Source organism: Microcebus murinus, chromosome 1, assembly GCF_040939455.1.
Source record: "Microcebus murinus isolate Inina chromosome 1, M.murinus_Inina_mat1.0, whole genome shotgun sequence".
Classification (NCBI taxonomy): Eukaryota; Metazoa; Chordata; class Mammalia; order Primates; family Cheirogaleidae; genus Microcebus; species Microcebus murinus.
Genome location: NC_134104.1, coordinates 104,019,865 through 104,039,055, shown reverse-complemented (window position 1 = coordinate 104,039,055; position 19,191 = coordinate 104,019,865). Strand labels below are relative to the sequence as shown.

The window sequence follows — 19,191 nt, the reverse complement described above, 5'->3', positions numbered from 1 at the left end:
TGCTACTGTACATTTAATAGACTACTGTATATTAATCACTGAAAAACCAAAAAAAAAAAAAAAAACCTGTGTGACTCACTTAATTGCTATATTCACTATATAGTTCTGGAACCAAATCTGCAATATCGCCAAAGTATGCCTATTTGCATATATACGTACATATGCTATATAAACGTGGGCACATGAATATATAGCTATTTAATATTTGTGGCAGTTCAGTTGGCCGTCATGTAAACTTTTACACTGAAATCAAATTTTACTAAGTAGTTAGTCTTCAAGTCAGTAGATAGACAAAAATCATGTAGAGCCAAAATAACCCTTGAAACCCCATTAGGAAGGTGCTAAGTTGTAAAGTTGTAAAAGATCTCTCAGTAATTAAAACACATCCAGCATTCTGTCCCATGTTAGAATAGATGGCTTTCTTTCGTGGAGCACCATCTGAAGTGTTTGGCTCATGCTTAGGGAACGTGTTTTTGTTTTGGAGTGTGTTTAACAGCTGTACTAACCCTCTAGTTGGCAAAATACTCAATGATGAAAGGCACAAGAGAAGATGTGTGGTGACTGTGGCAAAAAATTGAGTGATGCACTGAGTGAGGCCAAGTAAAAAAGATTTGTGTCTCATTTCTCTTTTTCATTCCAAGGTATATACTCATTGTGTGGAATAATGAGAAATATCATACACTGTTTGCTTGTGCATATATACATTTATTGAACCACACATATCATGTAGAACTTAAGTAACTCAGTTGTGTTGATGGGGCTCTTCTGAGTGCTCTTCTACTCTTCCATGCCTTTGAACATACTGTTACCTGCACTTGGAAAATCTTCCCCCTCAATCCACTTAATGAGCTCTTAAGTGTCATATGAGTTTCCCAGGGCTGCTATAAATTGATATCAAACTGGTGCTTACAGCAACAGAATATATTGTCTCACCATTCTGGAGGCTAGAAGTCTGAAATCGAGGTGTTGACAGAGCCAGGCTCCCTCTAAAACCTGTAGGAGAGAATCCTTCCTTGACTTATTTAGCTTCTCGTGTTTATCATTGATCCTTGGCATCCCTTAGCTTGTAGGTGCATCCCTTAGTCTTTGTCTCTGTCGTCATATGGCCATACTCTCCTGGGTGTCTCTGTTTCTATGTCTCTTCTCTTCATCTTATAAGGACACCAGTCGTATTGGATAAGGGCCAACCTACTCCATTATGACCTTCTAGCTAATTACATCTGCAACAACTTTATTTTCAAATAAGATCACATTCTGAGGTTCCAGGAAAGACGTGAACTTTTAGGGAACACTATTCAGCCTAGTAGAACATCTTTTGTCAATTTCTTCAAAGATAATCTTATTCTTGAAGCGTATGTGTGTGTTTTTAAATCACCGCTTTGGACATTCTTTCATCAGAACACTGTAGCTATTGCTTTTCTCTCTTGCTCTATTTTCCTTACTAGACTGAGATTCTTAAGGAGAGGGAACATATTCTATTTACCTTTATGCCCTAAGCATTTTATGAAGTAAAATGAATGCATTACCCTTCACCTGGGTCCTAACAACCCTACAGATATAAAGACAAATACAGATACCCTCCTTCAAACCTCAACTAAAGAAAACTGGAATAGGATATAGTCACACACAGCTTTCAACAAAGAATAGGCTATAATTATCCTTAACTTTTCTTGAAATCTATATAAATAAAGAGAAATTTTGTCTCTTTGTCTGTTAGTACATATTTAAAAAGTGGCATGATAGAGTCTCACCAAATTCAGAGGTTAAATTTTGGGCTGTCTAACTTAATACATGAGCTAGATGACATAATAAAATCCATTTTGTGGAGCCCTGGGTGGTGTCTGAGCTAGGCAGTCAGTTATATTCCAGAGCAGGCAAAGCTGAGGCAAAGTGACTAATAAGAAGCATTTATACAAAATAAGACCCTGTGGTCATAGAAAACAGTGCTTTCAGATAAGGACTCAAATAGCAGAGAAATAGACTGATGTTTTAAATTGTCGTAGTTGCTGTGCAATGGAGCTCCTTCTTACATGGGCAGTTTCATATAGTGTCTTTCACAATGAACAGGGCAGGAATTTAATTATTTAAGTAATTCAGGAGTGTTTACCTGGTCAACTTAATAGAATGAACTGTTAGACCAGGAAGTTATTCTAGATGTCATCTAGTCCAACTTCCATTTTATAGAAGTAAATCTAAGGCTCACAGTTTAAATAAATATTGTGCAGTCCCAAACTCAATTTTTAGAAAGTATTTAATGACAGAAAATAAGAAAATTATAAAAATTTTATAATTCTAGTTTTTCTTTAAGTATATAAAATTATGACAATCCAATTAAAAAAATAATGTATATGAGCTTAGAAAAATATTAGAAGGTTATACAGTAAAAAGAAATAATAGTAGATATGAATATTGATGATTATTGTCTTCATTACATTTTTTCTAGTTTCTCATATCCTATAAATAAATGAGTTTCACTGGCTAATAACAGGGCCAGGTTCCCTAAACTTGTTTGCTCACCCCCTCCTTGCCTACCCACTGTCTCCTCCCCAACACAATAGTGGATGCAACTCCCTATAAACCCTGTTTTCCATGCAGTGAGTAGTTTTAAAGTACCTGGGGTACACATTAAATAATTTTTCTCAAAATTTAGTCTTTTGTGTATTATACGCTAAGGATATTTGAAGAATTTGAATATACTTGAATATTCCTTATATAATTTTTTCTATAGATAAACTCACTTTCTTTAACTAAAAACATACTGTAATAAAATTGTATAACATTACCATTGATTGATTGATTGAAAATCTATATTGCTTACTATAAAAGTAAATACAATGAAAAAATATAAACAAAAAGTCCCAGCAGGGTGCCCTCATCTACTAAAGGTTCTGAGCCTGAGGACAGATTTCTCTTTATTGAGAAATGTGATTAGCAACTGTTACAGAGGTAGTACACAAACATGATTTCCAAACTGAGACTTTTTCCTTGACATAACTAGATGAATCTAAAGAGAAATCAAACAAAATACCATTTTCACAGTGAGATTTATCCATATTTAATACCTCTGTATACCACTACAACTATCTCACCTACCACTGGCAGAACACATAGCATGTTTTGGAATTCATTGACTTAGAGATTATAGAGGAACCATGAGGAATAGGCAGAATATTTAGTTTGGGCTCATGATATATTTTCTGGATGTAGGTAACATTGAAAAAAGCTAGGCTTTCCTTGAGCTTGCAAAAGATTCTCCTAGAGATTTTATTTTTAACTATTATTCCAACAATTATTGGGGGAAAAATACAGACAACTAAAAAGACCTCTCACTCGAAGACAAAATAGAGAGGTTTTAATATATTTTTAAAAATTACATAACAAGTGCATATTTTTTCCTTTTAAAATACTTCTTTTTTTGGGGGGGGGGACAGAGTCTCACTCTGTTGCCTGGGCTAGAGTGCCGTGGCATCAGCCTAGTTCACAGCAACCTCAAATTCCTGGGCTTAAGCAATCCTACTGCCTCAGCCTCCTGAGTTGCTAGGACTATAGGCATGCATCACCATGCCTGGCTAATTTTTTCTATATATACTTTTAGTTGTCCAGCTAATTTCTTTCTATTTTTCAGTAGAGATGGGGTCACACTTTTGCTCAGGCTGGTCTTGAACTCCTGACCTTGAGAGACCTCCTGTCTCAGCCTCCCTTTTTTAGTAGACATTTCACCAAAGCAGATATATGGATAACAAATAGACACATGAAAAGTTGCTCAAATCATTAGTCATTAGGGAAATGCAAATTAAAACCACAATAAGACACTATCACATACTTATTACAATGGCTAAAATGAAAAAGATTGACCAGACAAAGTGTTAACAAGAATTTGTGACAAATGGAACTCTCATATAATACTGGTAAGAAAAATGTTACAACCACTTTGGAAAATAGTTTAGCAGCTTGTTAAACAATTAAACATCACTGCCATGTGATCCAGCTATTGTACTCTTAGATGCTTACTCAAGAGAAATGAAAGTACATGTTCACACAAATGAATTTTTATAGCAGTCTTATTTTAATGCCAGACTGGAAACTATATAAATATCCATCAATAGATTAAAAAAACAAACTAAGGTATATCCATTCAAAGGAATACTACTCAATAATAAAGAAGAATGAACTATTGGTACTATGTGGATGAATATTAAAATAATTACTGAGTAAAAAAAAAAGACCAGAAAAAAAGAATATTTTTAATTTTATAATTACATCTAGATAAAGTTCTAGAAAATGCAAACTAATATACAGTATAATGATAAGAGAACCAATCAATGGTTGCCAGAGGATGAGAGAGGGGTAGGAATGGCAGGAGGGAGAGATTACCAAGGGCAGAAGGTATTTTTGGAGGGTAATGGATAAATTTGGTATCTTGATTGTGATGATCCTTTTCCTGGGTATATACATATATCAAAATTTATCAAAATGGAGACTTGAATATGGTCAGTTTATTGCCAATTATGCATCAATAAAGTCATTGAAGCCAAACTAATTCCCCCTAAAACTTAAATATTGTAGGCTGTTCTGATACAGTGTTATTGGTATCATTGTATCAGCTACATTTTCTAAAAAGTTTCTGTATTCATAACCACACTTCCCATATTTATAGGCCTAGCACACATTTAACCAGCAAATTTTGTTAAATTTGGCTTAGCAGGAGTAAAATTTGAAAATACAGAATTTTGTAGCACTGGAGACTTATTGAAAGTTTTTGAACATTTAAGTGAGTGAAATAATCTGAGCTTCTGTTTAAGACAATGAACCAGGAAATAATGTAAGTAATGAATTGAGATAAATAAAAGATGAAATAATATCTTCATAAGAATAAAGTTTAAAATGTCAGTAAAATAATCCAAAAAAATATATCAGAATAGAGTTCATTCTGGCTAAGGTTGGCTTTGGAAATGAAATGTAGGGGAAAGATTCAAGCAACCCTGTGAAGATAAAAAAAAAAAAATTAGGACTTGGAAACTTATTGTTTGTTGAGGAGTAATAAAGAAGTTGTCAAAGGCCACTGGATGTGTCAAGCCTAGATGAAGTGGGATAATGGGATTCTATAGTGTATAGGTTCACAGGAGAATGGGTATGTGAAGTGTCCAGCAAATGGAAGGAAAAGTGGAAAATATGTTAGACTAATTGATATAGGTTTGGGAGTTGTCTGCCATGATATCAAATCTGAAATAATGAGAATGGATGAAAAACAGTTGAGGAAAGAACGAATGGTAGATAGATGAAAGGAGAAGAAAACATGCTTTATTTAGTAGGCAAATGGAGGAAAAAGAGAAAACGAAAGACCAACACAATGTTGTGAAAGCTAAGAGAACTGAAAATTCAAGAAATATATGGATTAAAGATTAAGAAAGGTCATCGGGCTAGTAATAAACGAGAAAATCAAATAATGCTTTGAGTAAGAATGATGAGAGGATTGGTCAGAGTTGGATAACTCACAGGTAAGAGAAGTTTGTTGAGACCTAGTATTAGACTGAGCCCACAAGTGATTGACTTAGAGGGAAGAAGAGTATCCCTGTAATTGAACAGTACTAACCTGACCCCCTTTTTTCGGCATTTCAGAATATTATCATTCCTGCTATGATGTGAAATTGTGCCTTAGCAATTTATTGGTGATATAATAGGAGGAGAGAGATTGTATTTTGTGGAGAAACCTTTTTATTTTGATTTTTTATTTCATAATAATTCAGGGCTACAAATGTTTTGGTTGCATATATTGCTTTTGCCCCACCCGAGTCAGAGCTACAAGCTTGTCCATCCCTCAGACAGTGTGCACCGCACCCATTTGGTGTGTATATACCCATCCCCACCTCGCCCCACCCACCTGCCTGACACCTGATGAATGTTACTATCATATGTGCATTTAAGTGTTGGTCAATTAAACAATTGGATGGTGAATACATGTGGTGCTTGTTTTTCCATTCTTGTAATACTTCACTTAGTAGAATGGGCTCCAGTTCCATCTAGGATAATACAAGAGGTGCCAGATCACCATTGTTTTTTATGGCTGAGTAGAGCTCCATGGTATACATATACTACATTTTATTAATCCACTCATGTATTGATGGGCACTTGGGTTGTTTCCACATCTTTGCAAATGTGAATTGTGCTGTTATAAACATTCTAGTGTAGATGTCTTTTTTATAGAATGTCTCTTTCCTTTTGGTAGATGCCTTTTATTTTTATTAACACCTACTTCAAATAGTTACTGGAGAAATTAATATGACCCTGAATTCCTTAGCAGAAAGAAAGTTACTGTGTTTCAAATAAGTAAAAAGCAATACCATCGGATTAGTGGACTGGGAATAGGCTCCATTACCTTCTGTTATTTTAATACCCCGGTACACAACAAGAATGTGGCTGAACCTATCCCTTATCTTTGTGATGTCAGTCAACCTCAGCAGAAAGACCTTATTGAGAACTGCCTCCCTACCCAGCTCAGAAGCAGTAGGAAACAGGCATAACTAGAGGGAACAGGAAGAGAGTGTTTTCCTATAGGAATATAACTGCCTCCTCTACCAATAACCATTAGTTAAGACAGGTGGACAAGACAAACAGATAACAACGCTTCTATAATAATATAGTTCATTTGATAGAGGCGACAACAAAACAGACCACATTGCTGTTTTTGGAGCTGTTTTTCAATTACATACAATTTTGCACTAATCAAATGGGCTCTCTTAGCACTTTCATTTCTTTAATTTTTCTGGCCTAGTTTTAAAAGTTACAGTGTATTAATGTACATTGCACAAACTTTTGTGACATAGCATCCCCAAATCACTATACTGGGAAAGAGTTTTTACATTAAAAAGCATCTCACAACAATGATCAATTTTCTTTAAGATTTTGCATTCGGATATTTTTAAACATTGTAATAAAAGTATATAGTGAAAGCTACTATGTACATACATCTGCATGTACAGATCAGGTTGGATTTTGAAGAGTTCTTTATATATGAATTTAAAGAATGTAGATAAATGCAGTAATCTTTTTATTTTTTAAAGAAAGTTTCCATTTATTTTTTTTAGAATAAAGATTTAGTGCACAAATACAGCCCAAAGCCAACAGAAAAATTGCTTTGCCCTGTCATTTCCCTAAGAAAGTAATCTTTTTTTAACTTTAAAAGTACATCTATTTGCCAGTCCTACTGTTTGTAATGTTACAATGGTGCTCACATCATATGTCTTTAACTCATACAAATTCAAAATATATTGGTATAGTGAAACTGTAAAATTACATGGTAATATGTCCTCTTAGAAACCTTATTGTGTACAGATTCCATATATAAAACTGCATATCTATACTGTGTATATACTTTACTTTGTGGGTAATTTAAGGAATTTCCAAGGATATTTTTGGCTATAATCATTTTTTGCTTTAGGCAACATCCTCCCCCCCTCTCCCCTCCCCCTCCCACCATCATGACCCCCACCTTCAGTTGAAATTCCACTGTGTTTATACCAAATTACTTTTGATACTTCTCAACTGTGGCCCCAGGATGCACAAAGTGCCATCAGTTGGTGTTTAACTCTAAATATTATTCATGAATCTTAAGTAGTAAGAATGTTTGTTTCAAGAATGCCTGATGGAAAAGATTAAGAATGATGGGGTTAAACACAAACTTTACTTTTGCAAAAGGATTAGTATGGTATAAAGCATAAACAAAGCATTGAACATAAAAGTCTAAAATTCAGATATTTCTATTTCACTTAGCACTTTTCCTGGAAACATTACAGATCCAAGAGCAGTTGGGAATCATTATACTTGGAATATGATTATTTCAAATTGAGATACAAACTTTCCTACTCAGGGTTACTTAGAAGCCACATTTCTTCATCTTGCTTGCCCTAGTTTTGACTATTTGGAATCAGCACCTCCACCCAAGGTGAGAGTTGGAAAAAATCAGAGATTTAAAGGTTAACTATGCCAAGACTGAACAGCTGTTCCCCCGAAGTGTTTGGGTTCTTCCAGTGGCTGTTGTAGTATTCAATTCCCTGCTCTTGCCCCTAGAGTCAGGGCCACAGATTTCGACAGGAAATGCATCAGAGAGGTCTAATGTGAGTGAATCAGATGCACATGTTCCTTGGTATGTGGCAATGGGCATACCAAGGGCTAAAAATCGGCCTCCCTCCAGGCCAGAATTGGTTCCAGGCTTGTGAATGCCAAGTGTCCACACACAAGTTGTGCTGTGAAACCTATCTCCTTTCTCCTTTCTTTATATATCACTAGAAAAGGCATTTTTGCGTGTTGCTGGGATGAAATACATAATCATTCTGGGAACATGGGGAGGATGGGCATATCTTCGCATTTGAGCTTGGTCACATCCTCCTGTGAGGAGAAAGTGCAGCTTGTCCCCATAAGGATTTCCCTGCTTCGCAGTATCAGAGCACCTGGAACAGTTTAGCTGGAGAATAGGCTCAATTTCACGTTCTGAAATTTAATTCACAGTCACTCAGTATAGTCAATTGAAAAACTTGCTTGGTGCATGACTGTTTTCAAAAGAATTGTTTGGTAATTACTGGTTATATTTTCTTGAGTAAAACGTGAAGGTATAATGTTTTTGATTCTTATTCCATCGTGACAGATACTTACTGCATTTGGCATGTAACAAATATTTAGATGTTTGCTGGATTATCAAAAGCAACAAACATCTCAGCGTTACATTCTATCATATGACAGAAATGCTACAACTTCAGCAAGACATCCAACATCCTGCCCATAACTCCCATGACTACCAAAGATTCCTATCTGAGGGAAGTGTTAGACCTACCCAGTTGCCCAAAACTGTAGGAGTCATTCTAGATTCTTTCTTCTTTACCTTCAATATCAATAAAAATCATTATGTCCCGTGGAATCACCTCAAAAATCTGTCCTGTAGTTAGCTGCCTTTATATTCATGTCTTTTTAAAATATCTCTCCTAAGAATTATTGTACTAGCCCTCTAACAGCTCTCCCTGCCTACATCCTTGTCACCTCCATCCATCCTTTCCATTCCCATAAATGCATTGTAGGCGTTCTAACAGACAACCCCAACCATATTGCTCCATTGCACATAATTCCAACGTGCCTTTATATTGTGCGCAACAAAATGTAAACACTTTTGCATCACATGCACATCTTTTCATTATCTGTATTGTATTTCAGCCTTCTCTCAAAAACCTGCTGCCCATCTCTCCTCATGTCCCATGCCTTTTATACTTCAGCAATACCTTCACTTTAGTAGTTTTGTTGAAGTCATCAAAATATTCCACTGGATCTCAAACAATATTCAAGATACAGAGAATGTTCTCTCTGTCTCAAGAGAAATGCCCTTATCATCTCCTTTACCTGGCAAATTCCTACTCATTCCTCAAGTCAAATAAAAAATGTATGATGTGATGAGGTGCTCTAAAATATCCAATGATAAAAGTCGCCCTTTCATGATATTTCAAGTGAACTTTGTGTATAACTCAATAATAAAAATTACTGCATTCTATTGTAAGTGCTTGTTTGCATTTCTCTTACCCACTAAACTATGGATTTCTTGATTATATAATCATTATTCCTCCTGTTTTCTTTGTATATGTAACATCCTGCACAGGATTTGCTTCTTTTTTTCATTCAATATTATTTTTCTGAGAGTCATTCATATTGATTTGTTTAGCTGCAGTTGGTTATTTTGCATTCTGCGCAGTATTCTATTTAATGAATGTATTACAATTATTTATCTATTCTCCCTTCAATGGACTTTGGTTTGGACTCTAGTTTTTTGAAGATTTTATAGACAATGCTGTTATGAAATCTTTCACTTATCTCCAGGTGCATGTGTGCAGGGTTTTTCTAGATTGTGTACCTAAAGGTAGAATTGTTGGGTTGTAAGTCACATATTTCTTTAATATTTTTAGATAATGTAAATGTATTCCAAAATGGTTTGTTAAATGTGGTTTTTTTAAACAACTGTATTGGCCTATCAAAACTATTATAGCCTATAAAATACAAGGTTTGGAGTGACCTTTTCCACGAACATCAATAAAGATTTCTGCCAAAAAAAGTTCATTTGCATGGTTTTAAATGAGAATCATTTGCATTGCTATCAAATTCTTAAACTAATCTATTTGCATCACTATCACTTTCCAGCAAGAACAATCTTTTCAAAGTTGTGAAATAGTCTAGTCAATGGAAAGTTAACTAAAGGTGCACATTGCAATAGAATCGCATAATCCCTGGAGCATTTCCTAGCCAGGGATCTTACAAACTACAGCCAGCCAGCCAAATCCAGTAGTGCCAGAACTACTGGATTAGAACCCCCAAGCTAAGAATGATTTTTACATTTTTAAGGAGCAGAAAACAAGAGAGAAGAGGAATATGCAACATTGACATAGATGGACTTCAAAGCCTAAAACATTTACTATCTAATCCTTTACAGAGCAAGTTTTTCTACCTTTGTGCTAGTCAATCCCCCGAATTCCACTGAAAAAATAAATAATCTGTTTTGTCAAGGACTTTTTTCTTCCTAGTACACTGAAACCACAGGGCAGCTTCAGATTATACAATTTGACCCCCTTATCAGTGATAATACATTAATAAGAAGTCAGATGAGTAAAACTTGGTTTAAGCTTGAGTTTTAATTGGCTCTTACGTATTAATTAATGGGATTGCTCATCTTCTGTGCTGTGGTTATTTCTATTTATTCTTCATTGTAATCCCAGTTCATACCTTTTATCCAATTTTTGAGATTGTTTGGCTTTTATTTATTTGTGGTTATTTACATATTCCAGATGTTAATATTTTTTGAAATTTATGTTGAACGTGTTTTTCCATAATGTGTGGCTTTTTTTGTTTGTTTGTGTGTTTGTTTTTTACTTTTTAAAAAGTGTGTTTTGAAAAAACAGAAATAGAATTCAATTTTTAATTATATTTATTAATCTCTTTGTTGTTTGAATTTGGGGCTTTAAAATCATTCCTTGACTCAAAGTCATAAAGATATTTTCTTATGTATACTTCTAACACTTATAGCACTTTTTCAAAGATTTGCTTGTCACGTTTACATCCCTAATTTGTATAAAACTAAATTTTTTTTGTATGATGTAGGAATATAATATATTTCCCTTCTGTAGGTCTCAGCCCTTTTTAAGTATGTTTCTACTGGACAATCTTTTAATATTGTCATTAAGATTTTCTATATCCTCACTGATGTGTGGACTTGATTTATCAAATAAAGAGAAAGGTATATTAAGATCACTCATTAACATGGTGAATTATCAATTTCCCATTTTAGTTCTTCTGTCATTTTTTGCAGCACACACTTAAAATTTATGCTATTAGATGTAATCAAGTTTAGAATTGGGTCATCCTGCTGAATTGATTACTCTTTTTGATAAAATTTTAGTGTCTTTTGTCTTTTTATGATATTGCTACTCCAGCAATCTTTTGGTTATATTTGATATATGTTTTCTATCATTTACTCTCACTCATTCTATAGCCTTATATTTTAGGTATGTCTCTTTTAAACATAAGATAGCTGGATTTTATTTGTTTTATTCCAATCTTTGTCTTCTAACTAGAGAATTTGGTTCTATTATATTTATTGTGATTAATGTATTTTAATTTCTACCATCTTATTTTGTACTTCTTATAATTCCTTATCTAATATTTCATTTTTTCTCTTCCTTGTCTTTCTTTAGATTGGCTTTTATTTAATTACATTTTTTTCCATCTGCAGGATTTGGCCTCATGCACTTATTTTAATCCTTTTGGGGTTACAATAGTAATTTTTACATGCATAATTAACATAGATTTTATTAAATCTAAAGCATACATTCATTAATATCATTATCTTCCTTTCCAACAACATAAAGAATGTTTCCTTTCCCTCCCTTCATTCTTTTCTTTCTATCTTGCTTTCTTTCTCTCTTTCTTTCTCCTCTCACTCTCTTTCTTTTCTTTCTTTCTCTCTTTTTTCTTTCTTTTCTTTCTTTCTTTCATCTCCTATGTTGCCCAGGCTGTTCTTGCACTCTTAGGCTCAAGTGATCCTCCCATCTAAGTCACCTGAGTAGCTGGCACTACAGGCCTACACCACTCTAATTAAATTCTTTCAACTTACACACCACCAATGTTCAACATTTTAGTTTATCTTTTCAATAACCATGCTTTTTTTGGTCAATGTTTGCTTAGATTTATCTACGTTGTTACTATATTCTTTGCTTACCATTCCCTTGCATATCAGACCTTCCATCCAAGTGTCATTTTGTTTCATAAATTCATTCACAGGAAGTTCCTTAAGAAACCATGAGAAGACAGGAAAAATTTCTCAAATCCATCTCTCTGAGAATTTGGGAGGAAGGGTTTCTAAAGATAATTTGGCTTGCAAAGGGCTAGATAATTGGGTCTGCTAATTGGCTGGGTTTGAACCATAGAGGTGTAGAAATCCTCTTCTTTGCTAAGTCAGTTCTTGGGTGGGGGGTGCAAAACCAGTTAAGTCAGTTCCATGGTGTGGGCCACTGGTCTGGGTGGGTCAGCTGTTCCACCAGAATTCAGGGCCTGGAAGATATCTCAAAACCTAGCCTTAGTTTTCTCAACAGTGATGTTATCTAGGGGAACAATGAGGAAACCTAAGAATCTTTATGACTATCACCTGTGTGACTCGGGAGTACTAAGCAATTATAGGACAGCAAGCTAGGGAACAATTGCTGGTTATATGTATACATATATATATTTCCCCTACCACAGTTCCCACCTTGTGGCTCTTTATTAATTTTATAAAGGGCGGTTTCACTTAAGTGAGAGTCAGATGGACGTATTTCTCTCAATTTTTATTTAGCAGGGTCTAGCAGGAACTACTTTGCTATAAATTTTTAACTTGGGAATATTCAGACCATGCAATTATTAGAAATTCTAGCCCTACATCCATCTGAAGTTTAACCTGATCACGAATTCTTACAAGAAGTTTGTTTTTTGTGTGCATGTGTTTTTTTTTTTGTTTGTTTGTGTGCATGTGGGTTTTTTTTTTTTTTTTTTTTTTTTGAGACATTTCATCTGTTGCCAGGACTAGAGTACAGTAGCGTCATCAGAGCTCATCACAACCTCAAACTCCTGGGCTCAAGTGATCTTCCTCCCCAGTAGTTGGGACTACAGGTACGTTCCACCATACATGGTTAATTGTTCTATTTTTTTTGTAGAGACAGGATCTCCCTGTGTTGCTTAGGCTGGTCTAAAACTCTCAAGTGATCCTATAGCCTTGGCCTTCCAAAGTGCTGGGATTATAGGCATGAGCCACTTCACAGGCCTTGTAAATTTATCAGATGAGTCAAGGCTGAAAAAAGCAAATATATTTATGTTTCTAGAGGGACAGTGGAGGGCAGTGGGAGTGGGTTTAAAGTTTTATTTTTTCTTAGTTCACCTTTACACTACTGATGTTTCTTTTCAGTGGTCCCAGCTTTATGTAGGAATTTTTGATCTGACTTTTCATCTTGCTAGGCTTTGTATGACGTCCCTGGGACTTGTATGTCCTGGTAAAATTGAAGCTCTAGGTCCTCTCGAGCAGTAAGTCATTTTGATGTTAAAAAACAGATAATAGGTTCAGGAAAACTCAGTGGTATTTCAGTATGAATTCTTTAGGGTGTGTGTGTGTAATTATATGTGATTCAAAGAAAGAAAGCAATCAGTGTTAAAGCAATTCACATACTTGACATTGAATAATTGAATTATAAATCATGGAAGCAAAAAAAAAAAAGTAGGGGGGGTTTCAGTTTGAACTCCTTGACAGTTATAGCTGCTAAAGACAGCGTTTATGAAACAATTGTCTTTGTGCAAAAAGTATTTCCTTGTTTTTCTATCCTTTGCAGAAGGATTCTCAATGTGAGAGGTGGAAATAGTGTACTGCATGGCTGCATTAAATTGACAAAGGTCCAGACATGTTACAGCTAATTTTAGTAGGTAGAACAGACACAGTTTAGCTTATTTTTATCTGTCTTTCTGGCTCCCACCCTCAACCCTCCAGGTGCACATGTTAGAAGATTCCCTAGAGTCAGCAGGTGGAAGTGGAGAGTTTCAGTGCAGATCTTAAAATCATATTGGTCTAAGAAAAAGATGGGAGAGAAAGAGGGAAAGAAGGAGAAGGTGAGGGGAAAGACAGAAAGGAGGAGAAGGGAGGGAAGAGAAGAAAAGAAAAGAGAAAGAAGGGGTGAAGATTTTGAAAACGAGAAAGGAAGGAAGGAAGCTTGGAAGCAGGGAGAAAAAGGAGAAAGAGAGCGAAGAGTGTGAGAAAGAGACAAGCTAATTATTATAGTCTCAGGTCCACTGGAGAGAGAACCTTCATCAGCACTACAGAATCGCGAAGAGTCAGGGTATTGTTTTCTTGAAAGCCCCGGAGCTAAGCGATTCCAAGAATGTTTGGCAAAGCCCTTATGGGAATGACGCGGTGGGGGAAGGTGGTGGTGGGGGCACTGTCTTACCGTCTCCCCACCACCACAGTCCCCCGCCCCGGGCCCCTCACTTGAAATGACTGGGTTCGGGAGACCTAGCGGAAACCTTCAGGTCACCCGGGGAACTGCTCCTCTCGCTGGTCCCGCAGCGGCGAGGCGGGGGGGGTGAGAGCGCCGAGACGCGCGGGGCGCGGAGATGTGCAAGTGGCGAAGCTTGGCCGAGCGCAGGCGGGAGCAGCCGCCCAACTCCCGGCGCGGGATCTGCTGAGAGACCACGGTGAGTCTCTCCGGGTGCGGGTCCAAGGGATGCTCGGCTTTCCCGTCGCCCCCCGCCCCGGGTCGAGGCTGGCCCGGAACCTCCCCGAAGTCCGGCCTCAGCTCGGCGCCGCTCGGGGCGCTGCTCCTGGGCGGGTGCACCGACTGACCGGCGCTCGGCGGGGCTCCCCGCGCGCCCGCAGCCCGCAGCCCGCCCGCCCGCAGCCCGCCGCCGCCCGGCCCCGCGCGCTCATTGGTCGGGATGTGCCTGCTCAGCAGCCTCCAACTTCTCCCGAATCCCACTGGTGAGTCCCGGGAGAGCGAGCTGGCACCTGGGCGCTGAGGGAGAAGGGTCCAAAGGGCGCGCGCGCCCGGGGCGCTGGGGGCCGTGGGACGGGCGAGGGGAGGGCAGAGCCGGCCGCGGGGAGCGGCGGCGGGAGGCGCGCCAGGGGTCGGCGGCTGAGGTCTGGCGCGAGCGGAGCGCCCGGGACTCCGCGGCCGTGGGCGAAGGAGGCGTGCCCTGCGAAGGAGCTCCAACTGGGACCTGAAGAGTGAGGGAGGGAACGGGGCAGAGGGTGACCTGGAGGAGGACTCTGCGAGTGATGTCAGGTCGACTCTTCAGGTTCATTTCCACAGCTCCCTGCAGCCTCTGCCTGGGGAGTTAGGTTTGGTGACGGAGATCAGCGCTACCAAATTGCAGCGGGGCTGATTTTGGGGCTGGGAATTTGCCATTCTGCTGTGCAGACACAGATTTTTTTTTTTTTTTTTTGAAGCAAGGTTTGTTTTCATTTTGGTTTCTGTCGGATTTTCTCCTCAATTCTAACTCACTTTTCTGCTTTTGCTTTTCTTGACCTGAAGATCTTTTCATTTTCCCACCTCTTCATCTTGTTTTGAACCTTGATTTCCTATTATATAATTTATGCTTAAATCACACAAGGCTTGGTCGGTGCGGGGTGAGGGTGTTCTTTTGCAGATGAAAGTTTTAAGACCATCTCCTTGCTTAACCGGTCTCAATCTATTTTTATTGTTTGAAAATAAGGGGTAATTGCAAGCGAACGTCCTCTTTAGCCTCTTGATCAAGTCTATTACTCCTCTATATATGATTCAAATGGCAATTTTGTTAAACTGAAAACTAGTACCTGACTTGCAGCGTCAGCATTTAGGAGCTGCTAATCGGCAATTCGGCTATGAAGGCGTGCAGCTTCACTCCCTTGAGTTACTGCTGGGTTCCAGCACTTAAAAAAATTGTCTAGTAATTTCTTGAGCTCTCTGCTGTGTCGTTTGTTGTATAGCTGCTACACTACACGTGGGGGGAGTGTGGTTGGGACTTCGTGTCCCGAACTGCGTAGTTCAGGCCCCAGGAAACACCTACTAATTAATGTCTGGGAAACAAGAAGATGATTTCTCCGGAGTACCTCCCTCCCCAGCTTCTGCATATACAGTTGAAACATGGAACTTTTCTCTCCTTCCTGTGCCTCAGTTTCCATAATGCAAACTGTAATTGCATAGCACAACCTCAAGGACTTGCAGAAATAAGTTAATGTTGTAATGTGCTGTGAAGATGAAAATTGCTTACATAAGTCTATGTCTATAAATCTATAAGGAGACTTCCCTTTAACAAATCAATTATCCAGGTTTCTTGATTTGACTGATAAGGTGGTGCTTATGCTCAATTGGTATAAGAATTGATGCTTTACATTGTTTTGAAATTCATCTTATTTTAAGCAAAATAATAATTCATTCTTTTGGTGATTGTCAAGCTGAAGTTTGCCAGGTTCTTGTTGAGTTAGACCTCCTAATTCTCTATTCTCTTCATCTGTGGTGCTGCCTGCTTTCTGGTTTAAACATTTTAACACATCTCCAGTTGAGGAGAAATATTTTAAGAATATAGGTATGTTTTTTGTATATCCTACTTTATATGGGATTACAAGTATCACCTTCGTCATTTCTTTGCATTCTTTTGTTTACTTGTGCCCCTTTCTCTCCCTCTCTTAAATTTGGTTGGGTGTGGTTGAGTTGAATATTCGGATATCGGGATGTTAATGATATGTTCCATCCTGTGGTTCAAGATTCTGTCCCCTTTCTTCTTGAAGGAAATAACGAATCTTCCAGAATTAACTAGAAATGAATAACAAAGTTAATCTGGAGGTTAAACTTGCATCAATTCTTCTGCTGTTCAATGCTGTCAAAAAGTACTACTTAGAAGCAAAAGACTTCTTTGAAGAATTTGCAGAGCATTTACAAGAGGGACAGATGGAGAAAGAGTTTGCAGGTTATTCAAAGGTGATAATCATTTGCTGCAGCTTCACTCACTGCCTTAATTTTCCTGTAACTGTTTGCAGCCTTAGGTGCCCAACCATTAAGAGCACAGCTGCCTCGTATCCCAGTCTCAAGGGTAAGGAGAAGAAGCCAGAGAAAAGTAACTTAAAAGGGAGAAAGAAACCCCTGCCTACTTGCTTTGCTGCACCACATTAACCCTATGCCTACCCTGCTTCCCCTACCCCAAGCTTCACTTTTCAGAGATACTGATTGCTATTTTTAAGGAAGAACTAGAAAAAAGAAGTGGGTCATTTTATACCAGTAAAACGTTTCTCTAGATTGTCTTCTGAAATATTATTGGAGCCGGGGACACATAGGAAAGGGAAATACTAGAGCAAATGTGATTAATATTTAGATGTTCTTCAGGTCAGTCCTGAAATCTGGAGGGACTGGGAAAATTACTCTTTTTGTTGTTTACCTCTCTGTAAGGTATCCAAGTATTAAATTTGTTCCCATCTTTTCTTTGCCCAACCACTATCCCTATGAAAATAGGCCTAAAATCAATGAATGTAATTCCATATCATAACCCCAGGGGTGGTGAGACTAAGCCAACATGAGTTACATAACCATTAAGTAAGACATTTTAACATTCAGGTACATTACATTCCACTTTTATTGAGCAGACACAGTTTTCATTGTCTAATAAAGTATTTTTATTTGATAGTCTGTCCTTGCTTATAGCCTCTTGTAATCAAAGGGAGAGCATATTTAAGACTTTGTATCCAAAACTTTAAAGTCTAGTTGTGGTTCACTTATTAATAACTCACTGGGGAGGTTAAATTCCTAGTTATCTGCTAGATCTCTCAGACCACATTTTAAATGTAGAATATGTTTCTACTTTCTCCTATGCCTCAGTTTCCACAAAAGACAACTTCAGGGAATTGTGTGTATTCAATAAAGATCTTTAACTATAAGAGCATTTCTGAGCAATCACTTCATCTAGGAACTAAATGCTAAGATTAATTTGTGCTGAGCTCTAAACAGCTAATTTTTTAGTTTAAGATGTTCTTTTATACAGTCATGCAGAAAAATGGAAATTGTACGTTCTAAGCTTTGGTGACTGACTTGTAAAGAATCACTAGGCCTCTAAAAGAAACAATGAAACATAATATTTCAGCTTGTACTCCCTTAATTTTTCCCCTAAATTCCTGCAATAAGATGTTAAATAGTGTTTCTTGCATGATGATACAGTTTTACTTTGAACAATGACCAAATGTGCTCCTTACAAAGAATATTGACTAGTTGTGTAGCTTTGAGCAAGTTACCTGAATTCTCTGTGCTTCAGTTTCCCAAAGTATAGAATTGGAATATTAATACCCATGTTATGATGGTTAAATGAATTAGTATATGTAAGACTCTAAGAACTGTGACTGGCACATGGGAAGTACACAGTAAATGTCAGCTCTTGTTAGAAGTATGACTTTTATTACTCTAAATACAAATTAAACTTATATCTTAACAATTGATACTCTGACCTGCAAAGTAGAAATATTTTTAATCATATATATTTTTTCTCCTTCAGTTGCCCCCAAAAAACATTGATGTGATTAATATTTTCCATCCCAGGGTGTAAAACACTGACTTTTGGTTCAATGAGTGACCATTTTCAGAATGTTATCCAACCAGTTGATAGATACCCATATCAGCAGTAGTCGTAATTTTGAACTGTAAAAATAAAAGTTGTTTTTATGACTGAAATAAACTACCTCAAGTGTTTGTTCCTTTTGAGTTTTAATCTGTATTTATATTTCAAATGATTGCTTAGTCAAAACCTCTAGGTATTAGTCATTGATTTTTGAGCTTATAAAGGAAGCCACTGGAGCAAGATATAAAATTAACCTTTGATGTTAGTCCAAAGTTCAGAAGGGTGAGTTTAAAACTTTCTTAATAATGTACAGCAATTATTTTCTTGTGAACTGCTGAAGTAATCCTACATGAGTATTTAACCAAGTCTATTTGTCTAAATTTACTGGGATCTTCAAGGACATATATTAAAAAAACCCAAAAGGTAATAACCGGGACCTGTCAAATTCATCTGGCTCTCTATTCTTACTTTTCAGCATCAAAATTTTCACTTTTCAACCAAAAAAAAAAACTTTTGTGTCTAACTTAAATTAACTTTTTACTTTATTTAGCCACATTAAGCATTTGGAAAATT

General features: G+C 37.1%; 1 protein-coding gene across 6 annotated transcripts in view; it reads left to right on the top strand.

Moving 5' to 3' along the window:
• Positions 1-19,191, top strand: part of MME (membrane metalloendopeptidase) — a 129,536-nt gene that overhangs the window by 19,903 nt on the left and 90,442 nt on the right. Inside the window, exon 2 of one of the 6 annotated variants that reach the window (XM_076004497.1) lies at positions 13,082-13,170. The exons of 1 other annotated variant lie outside the window; for it this stretch is intronic. The gene's annotated coding sequence lies outside the window, so the exon portion shown is untranslated. Of the gene's footprint in view, positions 1-13,081; positions 13,171-14,580; positions 14,737-14,928; positions 15,020-15,193; positions 15,492-15,523; positions 16,998-19,191 lie in introns of those variants that run through there. 4 more of the 6 variants (XM_012774372.3, XM_012774376.3, XM_012774374.3 and 1 more) reach the window with 4 other exon arrangements.